Here is a 19,901-nt window from a genome sequence, read left to right on the forward strand (position 1 = left end):
GGTTGAAGCTGCAGTGAGCTGCAATCATACCACTGCATTCCAGCCTGGGCAACTGAGTGAGCTCCTGTCTCAAAAAAAAAAAAAAAAAGGATCCTTTTGTAGTTCATGAGGATGATGATTGGGTATTTCACACATGTGTGTGAAATGTGCCACCCTCAAACCTTGTTACAATGTCAGCATATTACCTGCCTGACCTGAAAAAAAAACCAGAAAAGTTACAAGTGTGACCTAAGACCCTCTGGAGTTCTGGTTCTTGAAAGTGACTCCACATGAATCCTTGGCTAGTTGCTCTTTTCACTCCAATTGCCTAACTACACACCTTGGAACCAGCTCTTGCTTGCATTATGGCTCAGCTTGTACTCATGGCAGAAGGTGCAGTGGGAGCAGGCATGCCACATGACCAGAGCAGGAGCAAGAGAGACAAGTGCCACATACTTTTAAGCAACCAGATCTCCCAGGAGCTCCACTCACTATTTCAAGGACAGCAGCAAGACATGAAGGATCTGCCCCCATAATCCAAACACCTCGGTCCAGGCTCCACCTCCAACATTGGGGATTACAATTCAACATGACATTTGGCACGGACATATATTCAAACCATATTAGTCCTACAAAAGACTGGAAAGTTTGCTGTGATGGAGAAGGGGCCGTGTGCAGTAGGGGTGGGAATTTAAAGATCTAATGACTTTTTATGCAGACTTTTAACCTATCTGCTAGTTTTCAGCTGCATGTTCATTGCCAGTGAGTGCCCAAGCGTCCTGTGATTCCAATTTTTAAGCATTTCAGAGACTTTGTGGTATAAATCAGGTCACTTACAGACTTCCCTCACTGGTTTAGAATTCAATTTTCACAAGTCTAGTGAGTCAGTTATCCCTCATCCATCTGCTTTACAGTTTTCAAAATGTTGATGATGTTTGTCTTTATGGGTTTATTTATTTTAAACATTTTACTGTCATTTTCAGGGGTTTAAGAAAGGAATTTGAAGTCAATATGTGCTCAGTCCATCATCTTAAACAAGAGGCTAACATGAAAGTATCTGCAAAGGAGAACAACATGGAAGAAACCTCATTTTAGGAAGTTGAGATCATCCGTAAAATGCAGAATAAATTAAAAGGGAAGAAACTAAAGCCATGAGGTCAGGAAGACACACAAAAATCCAGAAGGGAGACAATAAAAGGACCAAAATATGATGGTGACAAAGGGGATAAAAATGAAGAACATGACTTTTCAAAAGAAAGAAAAGAAAAAAATCCTGTGGACCAATCGACTAAGACAAAGAGGGTTCTATAGTGCTATTGGTTTGAAACAGAATGACTGAGATAATTCTAGGGAATTTATGAAAAGTAATGAAGAGTAAGGGAAGAGGATTTGGGGACAGGTCATGGTTGCGTTTTTATAATAGTGATTGTTGAGAGTGCGTTATGGAGGCTGATGTGGGCGGATCACTTAAGCCCAGGAGTTTGAGACCAGCCTGGGCAACATGGCAAAACCTCCATCTCTACAAAAAATACAAAACAATTAGACTGGTGTGGTGTGGTGGTGTGGGCTTGTAATTCCTGCTACTTGGGAGGCTGAGGCTCAAGAATTGTTTGAACCAGGGAGGTGGAGGCTGCAGTGAGCCGACATTGCACCACTGCACTCCAGCCTGAACAACAGAGTGAGACTCAATCTAAAAAAAAAAAAAAAAGAAAGAAGGAAGGAAGGAAGGAAGGAAGAAAAGAAAAGAAAAGAAAGAAAAGAAAAGAAAAGAAAAGAAATCTGGCCAGCTCAGGAGGAACAGCCTAAATATACAGACAGCTGGGACTCCTTTTGTCAGGGCTGTCAGAGAACCAGAACCAACAGGCTATATGTGTATTTATATTAAGAGATGTACTTTAAAGAATTGGCTCATGTGATTATGGGAACTGGAAAGTCCAAAATCTGTAGGGCTGTCCAGCAGGTTAGAAACTCATGTAAGAGTTGACTCCTCAAGTAGTCTTGAGTCTGAAACATGTAGGGCAGGCCAAGAGGCTGGGAACTGAGGCAGCATTTCTTTGTTACAGTCTTGAAGCAAATTTCCTTTTCTCTGGGAAGGCTTCGTTTTGTTTTGTTTTGTTTATTTTAAGGTCTTCAACTGATTAAAAGAGGCCCACTCACATTATTGAGGGTAATCTCTTTTACTTAAAGTCAACTGACTGTTGATGTCAGTCATATCAACAAAACACCTTCACAGCAACGTCTAGCCTAGTATTTGACCAAACAACAAGGCTCCATAGCTTAGTCAAGTTGATGCATACAATTTAGTTTTACACTCCCCAGTGAAACTGCCCAGCTAGAGCCTCCCAATGTCAAAGTCCACTCTCAATCAACAAGGTCCACTCATAGCACAGAAATCCCAGTCAGTCTTCTAACTGCCCCATCCTAAAGAAAGAGCAGGGATCCAAAAATAAATAGACATATGTGGAAAGTCACTAGGAGGAAATGAAAACAATTCAGGAAGAAGAAAGTGACAAAAAGTATTAATACCTTCAGAGAGATAAGAGAAGATAATTCAATCATGAAAGAAAGAAGCTAGTGAGGGGAAAAGATTTCAGAGAATAAAAAGAAACTCTTGGAAATTACAAATATGATAACATGAATGAAAAACTCGGTAACAAGGATTATAAATTAAAGGTAAGAAAATCTTCAAGAAAGTTAAACGAAATGGTAAAGACACAGAAAAAAGAAAAGAGAAGGAAAATATCAGTTTAGGAGGATTAGCATCTGAATAAAGTTTCCAGAAAGAGAAAGGAGAAAATGAAGGAGGGGAAATTGTCTAAGTAATAACTCAAAATTGTTTAAGCATTATCAATCATGAGTTTCCAGAATAAAAAGGTTTACCAAGTTCCCAGCACAGTGGTTAACTACATATCCACACCAAACCACTTCATCATTGAAGAAATTAAAGAAAGCCAAGATAAGATAGTAAAGTTTTGTGTCCGTGAGAGGGACAGATGACACAGAAATGATCAAGAATCAGACTGACTTCAGGTATCAGGAGAGGGCAATGGAACATGCCTTCAAAACTCTAAGGAAAAATGACATTTTGACCCAGGATTCTATTTCCAACGAAACATAGCAAATTTAAGGGTAGCAGAATGATCTTTTCAGAAATGAAAATTCTTGGCCAGGCATGGTGACTCAAGCCTGTAATCCTAGCACTTTGGGAGGCCAAGGCAGGAGGATCACTTGACCTCAGGAGTTTGAGACCAGCCTGGCCAATATAGTAAGACCCTGTCTCTAAATTTAAAATATTATGTATAAAAAATATGAAAATCAAAAATAAATAAAAAATAAACAAAATGAAAATTCTCCAAAAATTTACTTCCCAAGTACTTTTCCTGTAATCCCAGCACTTTGGGAGGCTGAGAAGGGTGGATCACCTGAGGTCAGGAGTTTGAGACCAGTGTGGCCAACATCATGAAACCCAGTCTCTACTAAAAATATAAAAAATTAGCTGGACATGGTGGCAGATGCCTGTAATCCCAGCTATTTGGGAGGCTGAGGCAGAAGAATCGCTTGAACCTGGGAGGCGGAGGTTTCAGTGAGCTGAGATTGCACCACTGCAATCTAGCCTATGCAACAGGAGTAAAACTCCATCTCAAAAAAAAAAAAGGGAGATCCCAGGATACAGCATTAGACATAGATAGCAGTTGGTCCAAACTGGATGAGGTCAGAGGATTCTGGGAGAGAAGACTTCAAGAATATGGAATTTATAGGGCACCTGACATGTTTCAAACAGTAAGAGGAGATGTATACCTCTTGAGGACAATTTGGGGCTAGAAAACTAAGCAAAATTTTTTTAAAGACACAAGAAAAGCCAGGTGCGGTGGCTCATGCCTGTAATCCCAGCACTTTGGGAGGCTGAGGCAGGTGGATCACCTGATGTCAGGAGTTCAAGACCAGCCTGACCAACATGGAGAAACCCCGTCTCTACTAAAAATACAAAATTAGCCAGGGTAGTGGTGCGTGCCTGTAATCCCAGCTACTCAGGACGCTGAGGCGGGAGAATTGCTTGAACCTGGGAGGCAGAGGTTGCAGTGAGCCGAGATCACGCCATTGCCCTCCAGCCTGGGCAAAAAGAGCGAAACACAGTCTCTCAAAAAAAAAAAAAACAAAAACAAAAAGAAACCAGAAAAGTATTAAACCTAAGAGAAGCAAAAGTTTATTCAAGAATGGAAAAGTAATAATGTGGGTTCATATTACTTGGGTCAGTTATGAATAATATTTACCTAGTTAAAATAATGTAAATAGTGAATATTGTTTAACAAAATTACCTTTTTTTTGAGACAGGGATCTCACTGTGTTGCCCAGGTTGGAGTGCAGTGGCATGATCAGAGCTCACTGCAACCTCAACTTCCTGGGTTCAAGGGATCCTTCTACCTCAGTTTCCCAAGTAGCTGCGGCAACTTGTGCATATCATTATACCTGACTAATTTTTTAAATTTTTAAAAAAGAGACTGGGGTCTCACTTTATTGCCCTAGCTGGTCTTGAACTCCTGGGCTCAAGCAATCCTCCTACCTCAGCCTCCCAAAGTGCTGGAATTACAGATGTGAGCCACTATGCCTGGCCCAAAATTACATATTTGTATGAAGGATAATATTTGTGGTGAAGGCAAAGAAGTGGAAAAAGAGAGTTAATCATTTTATCATTTATGATGAAAATAGGTAATATATAATACCACAAAATTAAGAAACACGGGTTCAGGAGGGTTGTGTAAAGATTTAGGGGTAAATAATAACAAAAACAAAGATTTGATATTTTAATTAATTTATTTTATTTTATTTTATTTTATTTTATTTTTGAGACGGCATCTTGCACTATCACCCAGGCTGGAGAGCGGTGGCATGATCTCAGTTCACTGCAACCTCCACCTCCCAGGTTCAAGTGTTTCTCCTGCCTCAGCCTCCCGAGTAGCTGGGATTACAGGCACCCACCACCATGTCCAGCTAATGTTTATATTTTTAGTAGAGATGGGGGTTTCATCATGTTGGCCAGGCTAGTCTCAAACTCCTGAGCTCAAGTGAGCTGCCCACCTCGGCCTCCCAAAGCGCTGTGATTACAGGCGTAAGCCACCACGTCCAGCCAAAAAATAAAGATTTAAAAGGACTTGTCTTTGGAAGGAAAAAATGGTGGAAACAGGGAGAAAAGATGACTACTGTTTTTTGTACTAAGCATTGCACAACTGTTTACCCTTCTTGCATACATAATTTTGATTAAAAATATAAACTTTCCTTTAAAAAAACTTCCCATACCTGTAGAAAAAAACCCAAACTCCTGGCAGTCTAAGAGCTCAGCTTATAGGATCAGAGTACCAGCTATGTAAGCTTGGTCTAGTTATCTAAGCTTCCTAAATTCTGTGAAAAGAGAAGAATAGTTCTCATGGTAACGGTGCATACTGACTGATCAGCAGCCCTGGTTGTGAAGAATGAATTAAAAAACCCTGTGGAGTCTAAGCATTATGCCTGACACACAGTTAGTGTTGTGTAAACTTTCACTAGTTTTGCTATTATCGGGCTGACATTCAAGGCTCTTTGTAATCCCCTCTCCAATCTGCTTTTTCAACCTCATGTCTTATTACTTTCCTAGAGAAACTCCAGACTTAGACCAGGCAGTTCTCATCCTTTCTGAAATACATGATGTTTTTTCAAACTGCCTCCTCACTATTGCTTGTGCAATTGTTTGTTTTCCTATTCACCAACCTATTTGGTTGAAATAACAATGGAAATGAAATGTGTTACACCCTGTAAATAACTAGACAGTATTTGCATTCATAGGATCAAAATCCAAGATGTAAATATTTCCTCTAGGGGGCTAAAAGCTGAAAGGAGGAGTTCCATTTTTGTTCAAGACGTGTTAATCTTGTCATTGCTCAGGTTGCCATGGTTCCTGTTTGAAATATTTTCTTGGTGCTTCTAGGACTTAAGCTTATGCCACTGCATCTGAACAAGCGGTAATAACCCCATTCTATTGAGACAAGGATATGGAGTAGGGAGAGGGTAGGATTCTTGTGAGATAGGTCAGTGCTTGAACCAGAAATGGAAGCCAAGATTTTTCATGTCTCTGTTACAAACTAATCTTTGCTACTGCTGACACTGCATATTTCCGTTTTCGTTTTTTCCAGGTGATCAGGGAGCAATTCATTTTGTAAACCAGGGAGATACTCTTTTCCCTTTCTCTCCTGTGGCATAATTTATTAAATGGGAAAAACCTACTAACTTTTTACTTGTAGTGTTTTAAAAAAATAAAGGCTTTAATTTTATAAATAAATTGTTAGTCAATTATTTTATTAGACAGAGAGATAATTCACTAGAATATAAAAAGGAGTAAATTCTAGCCTAAAAAAAGATTCAACCAATGAAAAGTAAGTAAATTAACTTTGGTAAATCATAAGCATCGGTCAACTTCACAATCATTTCTAATTTCACAATCATAGATAGAAGAGTTCCTTGAACAGAAATGGAAATTTTGTTTTTATGAATCTTGCTAATCTATCTCTGATGACATTTATGTGCCATAGGACATCCTTGCTTCTTTTCTAACCTCTTACAGACTTGTGGTCTCTAGTGTATATAGGAAGTAAACAGTAATATGAGAATAGTGTTAATTGCTCTTGATTGCTTAAAATGATCATAACATTTCATAATTTTATGAATTTCATAAATCATTTTGTAAGATTTTCTTTTGTAGTCTCAAAGAGGAGGGATAATATTATCTTCTTTCTTTCATTCTAAGTTGAATTCAGATAGACTATCCAAAATCTTACACAAATTCACCAGCGTTTCATTATTTATTATCCTTGCCATCAATATTTTGTTGACATTTGCTGACACTTTATAAGTGTCCTTAAGGCGTATGATAATAGATCAGTTGCTGTAAGTTGTGCATTTGTGGGTACTAGGAAGATTCTCTTTCCTCACAGGGTAATTTGTGAAGGGCTGTTTTATGTGAGCTGTATTCATTTCTTTAGATATGAACAATAAAGTGAGATACATTTTAATGCAAAATAGAAAAATGGAAAACCCTCAAGTTAAGTTTTGAGAACCTTTTTCCCTTGGCTTTAAGGAAGGATAAAGTAGAAGCCATTTAGTTGAGTAATGGGCATGTAAGTCTTACCCTTTAATTTCAATTGCTCATTCCTGTTCCTGTGTTCTTCCTTTCAAGCCAAATACTATTGCATACAATATTTCAGGAACAATTAGAGCACAGCTTAGTCTGTATTTGAGATAAATTCTTATAATCTAAATATTAACCCATGACTGCCCTTTATTTCTAATTACTTTCTTGTTTTTTGATAACTTTGTTAATTTAAACATACTGTCCCTGCTTAAATCTCATGATACCAAAGTCCTGAATAGTAGACAAGGACATGTTGCCAATGAAAAGTTGCCAACTACAGGTTGAGAATGTTCTTAAAATGAGGACAGGGCACAGCGGCTCATGCCTGTAATCCTAGCACTTTAGGAGGCTGAAGCAGAATGATTGTTTGAGTTCAGGAGTTTGAGACCAGCCCAAGCAACATAGCAAGACACTGTCTCTATAATAATAAGAAAAAAAAGAGAGAGTCTTCTTAAAATAAGAAAGTCATATCCAAAAAAGGACCCATAAACCAAGAAACCAAGTTCCCAAGACCCTCTAGTATACTCTAGATACCAGTGATTACATATGAAAGTAATACTGAATATCAACCTCTAGGGTTCAAAAATTTCATCCAATAACAACATCTTTCATGGATTCAATACTACAATGACTTCAAGTGCAATGGCTGCCAACTCATCAATTAACAGATTGTTTGATGAATTTATTGAAAAATTGGCAGTTCTCAAGTGATAATCCCACTAATGGATATTATGCTTGATAAATTAATTCTGAGGCTTACAATCTATGCAATGTGGAAAACAATTAGAAAACCAAAAAGAAAACCAAAATAAAAACACAAGAGCACTAGATATACATTTCAAAGAAATGGCCTGTAGCCTCTTGTATAGAAGAGAACAAGGAGAAATAGACATTCCTGAAAACATGGCACATGACACAAGATGACTTATTACCTTGCCTCAAGTGGCTAAGTGGCATGGAATGCTGCCTTGAACTGAACCGTGCACATGATGTGAGTGCAAAGGCTGTTTGTTCGTGATGATTTTTACTGCTGTCTATGCAGAATTCACTCAATTATATGTGATGACCACATTTTTTTTTTTTCCAAAGTAGCATCTATAGGACATTCCAGAACAACAGTCTAATGGCCGACAGGACCTTACCTTCCTTCCCACCAAGTGGTGTCCAGTGAATCCTCTTCCTGATTGGGGTTGATAACTGACTTAGGTTTCATATTTTCCTAATTTCTTTACCTTAATTTTTTTACTTTTTTTCTTCTCTTTCAATTACTGGTGATATGCAGATTGGGGTAAAACACTTCACAAATTATTTCTGGCTTAACATTCCTCATTTCCAAATGTGCTTTTCAGACTTTAATTAAACCTGGTCTCCCTGAGCACCAACAAAGAAGCACTGTTTTCCTGCTTTCCAGAAGGGGACAATGAAAATGGAATAAGGGATACAGCCAGTAAAAGTGGGAAGGGACAATAAAAAAGAAGCTCTCCTGACTTAATCAGAGTTTAGAAGCTTTTCTGCCTTTCTTTAGATCTAAATTCACATTATCAAGCATTTCGGAAAAATTTGTTTCCTTGAGGGGATTAAAAGGCATTGTGTTCTATTTCAAATTATGAGAAAAAATTTTATTAATGAATTCCTTTTAGATGCAACATTATATATAAATTAAAATACAAAATATAAGAAAAAATTTTACACTTTTAGCTGATTTGCTTAGATAAAAAATTATTTTTATTATTTACTGTTAAACATTAAACATTTACTATTAAATAATAAAATATTATTTATCATATTTAGATAAAATTCACTTATAATTAGATTAAATGATTATAATTTGACTACTTGATCTTCAAGTCACATAATTTTTTTTTCTTTGAGACAGAGTCTCGTCCTGTCACCCAGGCTGGAGTGCAGGGGGGGTGCAATCTTGGCACACTGCAACCTCCACCTCCTGGGTGCAAGCAGTTCTCTTGCCTCAGCCTCCCTAGTAGCTGGGGTTACAGGCATGCGCCACCACGCCTAGCTAATTTTTTTATTTTTAGTAGAGACAGGGTTTCACCATGTTGTCCAGGCTGGTCTTGAACTCCTGACCTCAAATGATCCACCCTCCTCAGCCTCCCAAAGTGCTGGGATTATAAGCATGAGCCAGTGTATCTGGCCTAAGTCACATAATTTGATAGTTCTTTAGAATTATAATTTATTAAGAAAATTTTAAATGTACCTACTTTGTCTTTAAAACCCGCATAGGTTGGGCAATCCAGCGAAATCCCATCTCTATTTTAAAAAAGTTTAAAAAAACACCCACACATACTGGACATAAAAGAGTTAAACTACAAAACGTCAGTGAGGCAGCCACTGGACAGCTGTAACCACATTTACTGAGGCCAAAGAGTACATTTGCTAGTGGTATACACAAAATAACCATAGAAAACATGTTTTAGGGGTAATGAAGTCCTTGAGGTAGCACTTACCCTTTCTTCCAAATTCCACAGCAGGGCAAAGAAAATCTTTTTTTAAATGGCCTGTTTTTGCAAAGAAGGCATGAAAACAGAGTTTCCCTTCCTTGAGGTCTGGTGCTTCACACATATTTTTAACAGCTACTAGGAACAGAAGCAATGATGTACAGAATTTAAGCTGATAAAGATACTCTTATCTGAAATTTATATTTTTAATAATTGCAGATAGAGAAATGAAAGAATGAGAATGTACTACAAATATCATATTAAGAAAACACTCTAGCCAGGCACAGTGGCTCATGCCTGTAATCTTAGCAATTTGGGAGGCCAAGGCAGGCAGATCACTTGAGGTCAGGAGTTCCAGTCCAGGCTGGCCAACATGGTGAAATCCCCATCTCTACTAAAAATACAAAAATTACCCGGGCATGGTGGTGCATACCTGTAGTCCCGGTAACTCAGAAGGCTGAAGCATGAGAATCACTTGAACCTGGGAGGTGGAGGTTCCAGTGAGCTGAGATTGTGCCACTGCACTGCAGCCTGGGCGACAGAGGGAGACTGTCTTAAAAAAAAAAAAAAAAAAAAAAAAGAAGTAAACTTTTTAGCATGGGCTGGTTTGGAATTAAGGGATGAATGTGAGTAACTCAGAATCTGAGGGCAAAGGAAGCAGAGGACATGAGTAAGACCTGGTGAGGAAGCGTTGCCTCTACAGCAGTTCCTTGGTGCTATATAATGTTTATTATGGTTGACTCCTCATTATCCATTCCACTCAGCAGGTGATTGGTACAGGTCAATTGTGATCATCCCATTTGTCTTGCCAGTGATTGGGGTAGGAATGGGAATGTGACTCAATGAGAAACAGTCAGCTAGGGGGAGGGGTTTAGAAAAGATTTCCTCACTACCATGAAAGAGAGGAGAAAATGAAATTTCTTCCTTCTCTGGGAACCAAATCTATACCCAGAAGTTGGCAGAGTAGAAAGAACTTCACTATCTGATGACATTTTTAAATTAGTAAATCAACCAATCTTGAATTCTTCTATAACTATGGACTTTCATTTGGGTAAAATAATGTTTCCCAATGTTTAAGCCAGTTGAAATCAAGGTTTTCTATTAACGATTAACCAGGAGTATTCTAATTGTTATAATTAATGGGAAAGATTAGATATTTTATCAACATTCTTTCATGGTTTTATATATATATATTATTTTTTGAGATGGAGTTTCGCTCTTGTTGCCCAGACTGGAGTGCAATGGCGTGATCTCGGCTCACCGCAACCTCAACCTCCCAGGTTCAAGCGATTCTCCTGCCTCAGCCTCCTGAGTAGCTGGGATTACAAGCATGTGCCACCCCCAGGTCCAGCTAATTTTGTATTTTTAATAGAGACAGGGTTTCTCCATGTTTGTCAGGCTGGTCTTGAACTCCCGACCTCAGGTGATCTGCTTGCCTCAGCCTCCCAAAGTGCTGGGATTACAGGAGTGAGCCACCACGCCCGGCCCATGGTTATATTTTAAATATGACTTTCATTATATGCACTTATAATTAAGTTAATTGCACCTACTTTATTCCACAATTTGGGTTCTCTTCTGACTTCTGAAGTCTAAATTCTCTTTCTTAAATCCTAACTCAAGAACTTTTTATAGCTGGGCGTGGTGGCGCATGCCTGTAATCCCAGCTACTCAGGAGGCTGAGGCAGGAGAATCACCTGAGCCTGCGAGGCAGAGGTTGCAGTGAGCTGAGATCGAGCCACTGAACTCCAGCCTGGGTGACAGAGTGAGACTCCGTCTCAGAAAAAAAAAAAAAAAAGAAAAAAAAAAAGAAAAAGCACTTTAGGCCAAGCGCAGTGGCTCATGCCTGTAATCCCAGCATTTTGGGAGTCCAAGGCAGGTGGATCACCTGAGGTCAGGAGTTCAAAAGCTAGCCTGGCCAACATGGCGATATCCCATCTCTACAAATATACAAAAATTAGCTGGGTGTGGTGGCAGGTGCCTGTAGTCTCAGCTTCTTGGGAGGCTGAGGTAGGAGAATCACTTGAACCCAGGAAGTGGAGGTTGCAGCAGTGAACTGAGGTTTCACTTCGGCACTCCAGCATGGGTGATAGAGTGAGGCTCTGTTTCCAAAAAAAAAAATCACTTTAGGGCAAGGCACAGAGGCTCACACCTGTAATCCCAGTACTTTGGGAGGCTGAGGCAAGAGGAATGTTTCAGAGTAGGCATTCAAGGTTGCAGTGAGCTATAATTTGTGCCATTGAACTACAACTCTAGCCTGGGTGACAGAGTGAGACAATGTCTAAGAAAAAAAAAAAAAAACTTTACATGTTAATAGAAAGATAACTGATGGCTGGGCATGGTGGCTCACACCTGTAATCCCAGCACTTCGGGAAGCTAAGGTGGATGGATCACCTGAGGTCAGGAGTTCAAGACCAGTCTGGCCAATATGGTGAAATCCTGTCTCTTCTAAAAATACAAAAATTAGCCAGACATGGTGGCACGTGCCTGTAGTCCCAGCTACTCAGGAGGCTGAGGCAGGAGAATCACTTGAACCCAGGAGGCAGAGGTTGCACTGAGCCAAGATTGTGCCACTGTACTCCAGCCTGGGCAAGAGAGCAAGACTCCATCTCAAAAAAAAAAAGAAAGATAATTGATGAATTGACTTTAACGGTTTGCAACCAGGATTTTGGTGTTCAAAACTGGAAGACAAACAAGCAGCATCACTGGTAGAATAACACTTGAAGCATCTATGCAGGTGTCACATGTTATCCTTTCTAGATTATATAACAAAATGGGCATACTTGATATTCCTAATAATGGGAACAGAAACATTTGTAGAATTTATACAGAATGGCCGGGCGCAGTGGCCCATGTCTGTAATCTCAGCACTTTGGGAGGCTGAGGCGGGCAGATCACCTGAGGTCAGGAGTTCAAGACCAGCCTGGCCAAAATGGTGAAACCCCACTTCTACTAAAAATACAAAAATTAGCTGGGCATGGTGGTGCACCTGTAATCACAGCTACTTAGGAGGCTGAGGCAGGAGAATTGCTTGAACCTGAGAGGTGGAGGTTGCAGTGAGTCGAGATTGCACCATTGCACTCCAGCCTGGGCAATAGAGTGAGAATTTTCTCTCAAAAAAAAAAAACAACAACAAAAAAGAATTTATACAGAATTTATTCTTCCCCTAACACTTCCACCATCTGATGATTATCTTATTTATGACTTAGTATGTTCTCCATTCTTTTTTTTTGAAATGGGATCTCACTCTGTCCTCCAGGCTGGAGTGCAGTGGCATAATCACGGCTCACTGCAGCCTCAACCTCCTGGGCTCAAGTTATCCTCCCATCTCAGCCTACTGAGTAGCTGAGACCACAGGCATGCACTAGCATGCCCAGCTAATTTCCTTTTTTAGAAACTTTTTTGTAGAAACAGGGTCTTACTATGTTGCCCAGGCTGGTCTTGAAGTCTTGGGTTCAAGTGATCTTCCCAACTCAGCCTCCCAAAGTGCTTGGATTACAGGTGTTAGCCACTGTGCTTAGCCGTATGTTCTCCATTCTATGCTGACAATTGAGAGAGCTAAGCATTCACTATGAATATCCATGTTCACATTGCTGGGATGAGGAATAATCAGTATTAAAGAAGAATCCTGGCCAGGCACGGTGGCTCACACCTGTAATGCCAGCACTTTGGGAGGCCGAAGCAGACAGATCACGAGGTCAGGAGTTTGAGACCAGCCTGGCCAACATGATGAAACCCTATTGTCATGATGAAACCCCATCTCTACTAAAAATACAAAAATTAGCCAGGTATGGTGGCATGTGCCTGTAATCCCAGCTACTCGGGAGGCTGAGGCAGGAGAATTGCTTGAACCTGGGAGGTGGAGGTTGCAGTGAGCTGAGATTGTTTCACTGCACTCCAGCCTGGGCAACAAAGCAAGACTCTGTCTCAGGGGAAAAAAAAAAAAAATAAAAGAATCCTATTATTTCTGGAATCTGTAAACCAATATTTCTAAAACTCAAAAATTACAGGTCTTTCAGAAAGAAAATCATGGTTTAAATTTTGACCTTTTAGAATAGCAAGGTGAGAGCACCACTACAATGAGCATAGCCTGTGGCAGGTTTGCATAATAAAGTGAAGTGGGATGGCCTCTAGCCTAGAGGATCTTACATCCTATATAGGGCCCCTTTGAATGAGTCTTAGGAGTCATCTGTCCTTTTTCCAGGACTCTTTTGTTCCTAGTTTGATCCTAATAATAGAATACAGATATAAGATAACAAAAGGGGAAGTATGATAGAGGAGATGTTAATTCTTACACCTAGTATTCTTAGCAATACATCCCTTCCCTTTCTATTTATATTAGTAGTCTTTCTATAGTGCTTTAGTGTATCTAAGTGCACCTTATAGTGCATCTAAAGTTATCTCAACCTCTTGCCTCTATAACTTCCCACTTCAAATAAATCTCATCTAATTGTCTTTCTTGAGTATAGTTCTGATTTATTAACCTCATGACAGCCACAATGATTTTTTTTTTTTTTTTTCTGAGACAGAGTTTTGCTCTTGTTGCCCAGGTTGGAGTGCAATGGCGCAATCACGCTCACCACAACCTCTGCCTCCTGGGTTCAAGTGATTTCTCCTGCCTTAGCCTCCCAAGAAGCTGGGATTATAGGCATGCAACTCCAGACCTGGCTAATTTTTTTGTACTTTTGATAGAGACAGGATTTCTCCATGTTGGTCAGGCTGGTCTCAAACTCCCGACCTCAGGTGATCCGCCTGCCTTGGCCTCCCAAAATGCTGGGATTACAGGCATGAGCCACCATGCCCGGCCCACAACGATTCTTTCAAAACATTTTAGTGGCATAACATTTTGTATCATCTCACTCTCAACCTTTCTGTAGCCTTATGTTTAGGATATGCTTCTTGTAAGCAACATATAACTGGGTTTTGTTTTCTTATCCAGTTTGACAATTTTCACATTTTAATTAGAACATTTAGTCCACTTACATTTAATATATGTATTGAAATGTTTCATTTTAAATCTACCATAATAGTGTTTGCTTTCTGTTTGTTCTTCTATTCCATGTTCTATTTTCTCCTATTTCTGTCAACTTTTGAACTTATTTTATTATTATTAATATTCCAGTTTTTTACTGGACATAGTGGCATATACTTGTAGCCACAACTACCAGGGAGAATGAGGTGGGAGGATCACTTGAACCCAGGCATTGAGGTCAGACTGAGCAACACAGACAGAACTTGTCTCTGAAAGAAAAAATTGTTAATTCCAATTTTCCCGCTCTATTAGTTTAGAAGTTATACACGTATTTTTCTCTTACTGCAGAGATTATTAATTTATCAAAGTCTCAGACTGGGCACAGTGGTTCACACCTGTAATCCCAGCACTTTGGAAGGCCAAGGCAGGTAGATCTCTTGAGCTCAGGAGTTCAGGACCAGCCTGGGCAACATGACGAAACCCCATCTCTACAAAAAATACAAAAATTAGCCAGGCATGGTGGCCCCTGCCTGTAGTCCCAGCTACTAGAGGGGCTGAAGCGAGAGGATTGCTTAAGCCTGGAAGGTTGAGGCTGCAATGAGCTGTGTTTGTACCACTGCACTCTAGCCTGGGCAACAAGCAAGATCCTGTCTCAAAAAAAAAAAAAAAATCAAAGTCCATTTTTTTTTTAAGAGGCAGGGTCTCACTCTGTCACCTAGGCTAGAGTGCAGTGGCGCAATCACAAATCACTGCAGCCTCAAACTCCTGGGCTCAAATGATCCTCCCACCTCAGCTTCATAAGTAGCTGAGACAACAGGTGCATGCCACCAGATCCGGCTAATTTATTTATTTATTTATTTTTAATTTTTTGTAGAGACAGGGTCTCTCTATGTTGCCTAGGCTGGTCTTAAACTCCTGGTCTCAAGTGATCTGCCTACCTCAGCCCTCCAAAGTGCTGGGATTACAGGCATGAGCCTCTGTGCCTGACCCTAAATCTAGTATTAATTGGTATTTTCACTCTCTTACCCAAGGCTCTAATGAAAGTGCCTTAGAACATTTAATGCCATTTATACTCTTTATGACTTAGATAACATTGTTGTTATATTTTAATTTTACATTTATTAAGGATTCTACATTATTATGTTATACAGTCTATATTTATCTATATTTATTCACATATTTGCCTTTCTCATTGCTCTTTATTCTTTCTGATGTCTCTGGGCTTCCACATAGGGTCATTTTCTTTCTGCCTAAAGAACACACTTAGTGTTTTCTTTATTGTGAATCTGCTAATAATGTATTTTACCAATTTTGATTTGCCTGTATATTTATTTCAGCTTCATTCTTGAAGGATATTGTCATTGGGTAAATAATTCTAGTTTGATGGTTCTTTTCTTTTCTTTTCCTTTTCTTTTGTTTGAGACAGAGTCTCGCTGTGTTGCCTAGGCTGGAGTGCAGTGGTGCGATCTTGGCTCAATGCAACCTCCACCTCCCGGGTTCAAGTGATTCTTCTGCCTCAGCCTCCCAAGTAGCTGGGACTACAGGCACGTGCCACCATGGCCAGCTAATTTTTTGTGTTTTTAGTAGAGATGGGTTTCACCGTGTTAGCCAGGATGGTCTCAATCTCCTGACCTCGTGATCCGCCCACCTTGGCCTCCCAAAGTGCTGGGATTACAGGCGTGAGCCTCCGTGACCGACCTCTTTTCTTTTATTTTCTTTTTAAGATGAAGTCTTGCTCTGTCAGCCAGGATATATAGACACACACATACACATATTACAATGGTCCAGAAGAGCCTCTGTGTTCCAGCTCCAGCTCTTATAATATGTATAAATATATAATATGTATAATATAAATGTATAATATATACATTTATATAAAATATATAAATGTATAAATATAAATATATTTATAATATGTATAAATATATATATTATTTTTATATGTATAAATTAGTTTTGATTTGCCTCACTCTATTTGAATATATGCTTCCCTGTAAAGATGACTTTTATTTGGCTGTATCTGACACTTAGAACAGTGCTTTGATTATTGCAAACACTCAGTAAGTGTTGAACAAATAAACAAAAATATAGTAACCAATATTGCCTTGTAGAAATACCTGAATTTTGGCAACTTGTAGTTGGTTAAGAGATCTCCAAGTGTCTTAGCATCCAAAAATTCTCTTTTTTTTTTTTTTTGAGAGGGAGTCTTGCTCTGTGCCCCAGGCTGGAGTGCAGTGGCGCGATCTCGGCTCACTGCAAGCTCCGCCCCCCCGGGTTCACGCCATTCTCCTGCCTCAGCCTCCCGAGTAGCTGGGACTACAGGCGCCCACCACCTCGCCCGGCTAATTTTCTTGTATTTTTAGTAGAGACGGGGTTTCACCGTGTTAGCCAGGATGGCAAAAATTCTCTTAATGTCTTCTGCAAATTAAAGGAAATTCTATTCCTTTTCATTTATATTTAGCAAGCCAGTTTGTGTGAACATAGAGCAGTTCTTCACCAATAAATATTGTTGGTTGCCTACACTATGCCTTGGTGGAAGGATATAACAATAAATACGACAGTCTCTCCTTTTAAGACTCTCGAGTGGCTTTCTATAAATCTAAGGATCAATACAATATAAACTCCTAAAGAGAACATGTGATATGTTTATAGCATTTAGATTATTTTCAAAGCAATATAATCAATATGATTAAATTTGACTACTTTAAAAAATAAAGATCCCCCAAATAGTGGCTTCAACTAGAAAAGGTACTTTTTGCTTACAGGGAAGAAATCCAGAGATTGATAATTCAAGGCTGATATGAAAGCAGCATGTATTGGGAATCCAGGCTCTTTCTATCTCTCTGCTTTACTGTACATGGCAGGCCATCTGTGGTCTAAGATGGCTGCTAAAGCTCCCGCTAGGTAGCAGTAAGAAGAAAGAGGGAAGTAAAAGGGTGCTCCTACATTTTAGGAGACCTTTCACAAGTACTACATGCCTCCTCTGCTTTCATTCTCTTTACCTAAAACTTAGTCACATGGATTCATCTAGCTGCAAGGGCAGCTGGGAAATGTAGTCTTTTGGAGGAGTGCATTGTGCCTAGCTAAAAAATTGGCATACTTTTATTAAAGGAGAAATCAGATACTGGTATGCAACTAGCAATCTGTTCCACAAACCCTAAGCATGGTTTTCTGAAATTGGAGTTTCTTAGTGTCTTTTTCCTTGATCTTGACCTCCTCAACTACTGCTCATAGACTCATTCATTCACTACCCACCTCGTTCAAATGCACTATTTCAATTTCCCAAAGATTCTCCATGCAAATTCCTACAATTGAAACTTCTCTACCAAGGAAGCCAATCTCTCTTCTCTTCCTTACACAAATATAGAAATATTATCTCTTTAGTGAAATCCTCTTTGACTGAGTGAGAGATGGGACAATTTCCCCTGAACACCCGGAGTTACCAATCATATTTCTCCAGTGAGTTCACCTGGCATCTGCAGAATGTGAATATTTCCCTTAATTAATTCATATATATATTTAACTTATGTAGTGTGAGTGTGACCATTTGTGAACCTCTAATTAATATGTCTTTTGATACCAATATTGTCTACATTAGATTTGACTAATGTGTGTCTTTCCCCTGACAATGTAAACCTCCAAGAAGGTAGGAAGTATGTCTGTTCCCATTTTATTCCTACTGTGTAGCATAGCATAGAGGGAAACCACATGTGCTCAATAAATATTTGTTTAAAAAAAGGAATTTTAACACTTACCAAATACCCTCTATGTGCCAGACAATATAGTAACTACTTTGTAAATACTATTTTATTGACTTTTTTTTTTTTTGAGACAAGGTCCCAATCTGTTGCACAGGCTGCAGTGCAGTGGTATGTTCTCGGTTCACTGCAGCCTTGACTTCCAAGGCTCAGGTGATCCTCTCACCTCAGCCTCCTGGGTAGCTGGATCTACAGGAGTGAACCACCATGCCTGGCTAATTTTTGTATTTTTTGTAGAGACTGGGTTTTGTTATGTTGCCCAGGTTGGTCTTAAATTCCTTGCCTCAAGCTATCTGCCCACCTCAGCCTCCCAAAGAGCTGGGACTAAATGCATGAGCCACAGTGCCCTGCCAATGTTATTGACTTTTCACAACCAAATGTTATAAGAATTTTATCCCCATTTCACAGCTGAGGTAAACGGAACTGAAGGAAGATGAATAATTTCATCAAGCCCACACAACCAGAAAGAAGTAGATCTAAGGTCAGTCCTATGAGCTCTGCCTCCATAGAAAATGCTAATTTCACTCTGCCACAATTTCACTCACCCATGGGCAGGTGGGTTGATACCTGGCTTCCTATGATAACATAGGTTGACTGATTTTATAAGATGGAAAAAAATTAATAATGAATTAGTATCTTTCAGTGGTAAATTCCTGAAGTCTCGTTGCTTTAACCAAAGGAATGAATTTGTAACAATTAAATTGTAGGCATAATGACAGGCAATTGAATGAGTTGGTAGTTTGGAAGGGATGAATTCAGGAATATTTCTTCAAATAATATGCTATGTAGACATTTGCCTATTTAGCCAACACCAATTGCCCATTAGGATCAGTTGTTTATGTGATACAATTTTGATATTAGAGTTACTAGTAAAGAAGCTGGAGCAATGACAAAAATTCCAACCAAGACAACAGGTAAATTCTATTTCTATTTATTTAACTTTTAAAAATTGAGACAGAATTTCACTACGTTACCCAGGCTGGTCTTGAACTCCTGGCCTCAAGCAGTCCTTACTCTTTGGCCTCCCAAAGTGCTGAGGTTACAGGCGTGAGCCACAGAACTCAACTGAGATAAATTTTAAAAGGCAAGAAAAGGGGAGATTTAAAAAGAGACAGACAAAGGAAGAGAGGAGATATACAAAAGGAGAAAGCACAGTGAAGTGGAAAAGGGATGGGGATGGTACCCATTCATTTTTTTTGGTTATTTTTGCCTTTCTAGCTTTCAGTCCACCTTCTTGCAGCAGTAGCCTCCCCACTTACTATTTGAGAATTACTAATTACTACCTGGATAAATCTTGTGGGACTGTTTCTTACATACTCTGCCTTCTCCCAGTCAAGGAAGGAGGAACTGACTCTAGGACCCTGTTAAACCAAATACTCTCTTCCTGGAATTGGCATCGTTAGTGCTAGATGGGGTTGTTTAGATGTGCATGCTTTGGAGACTCACGTGAGCTGCCAGGGCTGTCTTCTCAATCCTTTGATGTTTCCCCAATTTGTCCAATGAATTCCCTTATTACTTAAGTTGGCCAGCAGTAACTATTATTGCTGTCAGCCAAAGAACTCTGATACAGCCAAGGAAGA

General features: G+C 39.4%; 1 long non-coding RNA gene and 1 other non-coding gene across 2 annotated transcripts in view; one reads left to right on the forward strand and one right to left on the reverse strand.

Moving 5' to 3' along the window:
- Nucleotides 1-10,149, reverse strand: part of LOC139359114 (uncharacterized) — a 49,654-nt gene extending 39,505 nt beyond the window's left edge. Inside the window, exon 1 of the long non-coding RNA XR_011614825.1 lies at nt 10,028-10,149. This is a non-coding gene — a long non-coding RNA (uncharacterized lncRNA). The remainder of the gene's footprint in view (nt 1-10,027) is intronic.
- On the forward strand, nt 91-195 carry LOC112428463 (small nucleolar RNA U13). The gene has a single exon (XR_003020407.1). It is a non-coding gene; the product is annotated as a small nucleolar RNA U13 (small nucleolar RNA).
- Nucleotides 10,150-19,901: the final 9,752 nt, after the last annotated feature.

This window comes from Macaca nemestrina, chromosome 16 (assembly GCF_043159975.1).
Source record: "Macaca nemestrina isolate mMacNem1 chromosome 16, mMacNem.hap1, whole genome shotgun sequence".
NCBI classification, from domain to species: domain Eukaryota; kingdom Metazoa; phylum Chordata; class Mammalia; order Primates; family Cercopithecidae; genus Macaca; species Macaca nemestrina.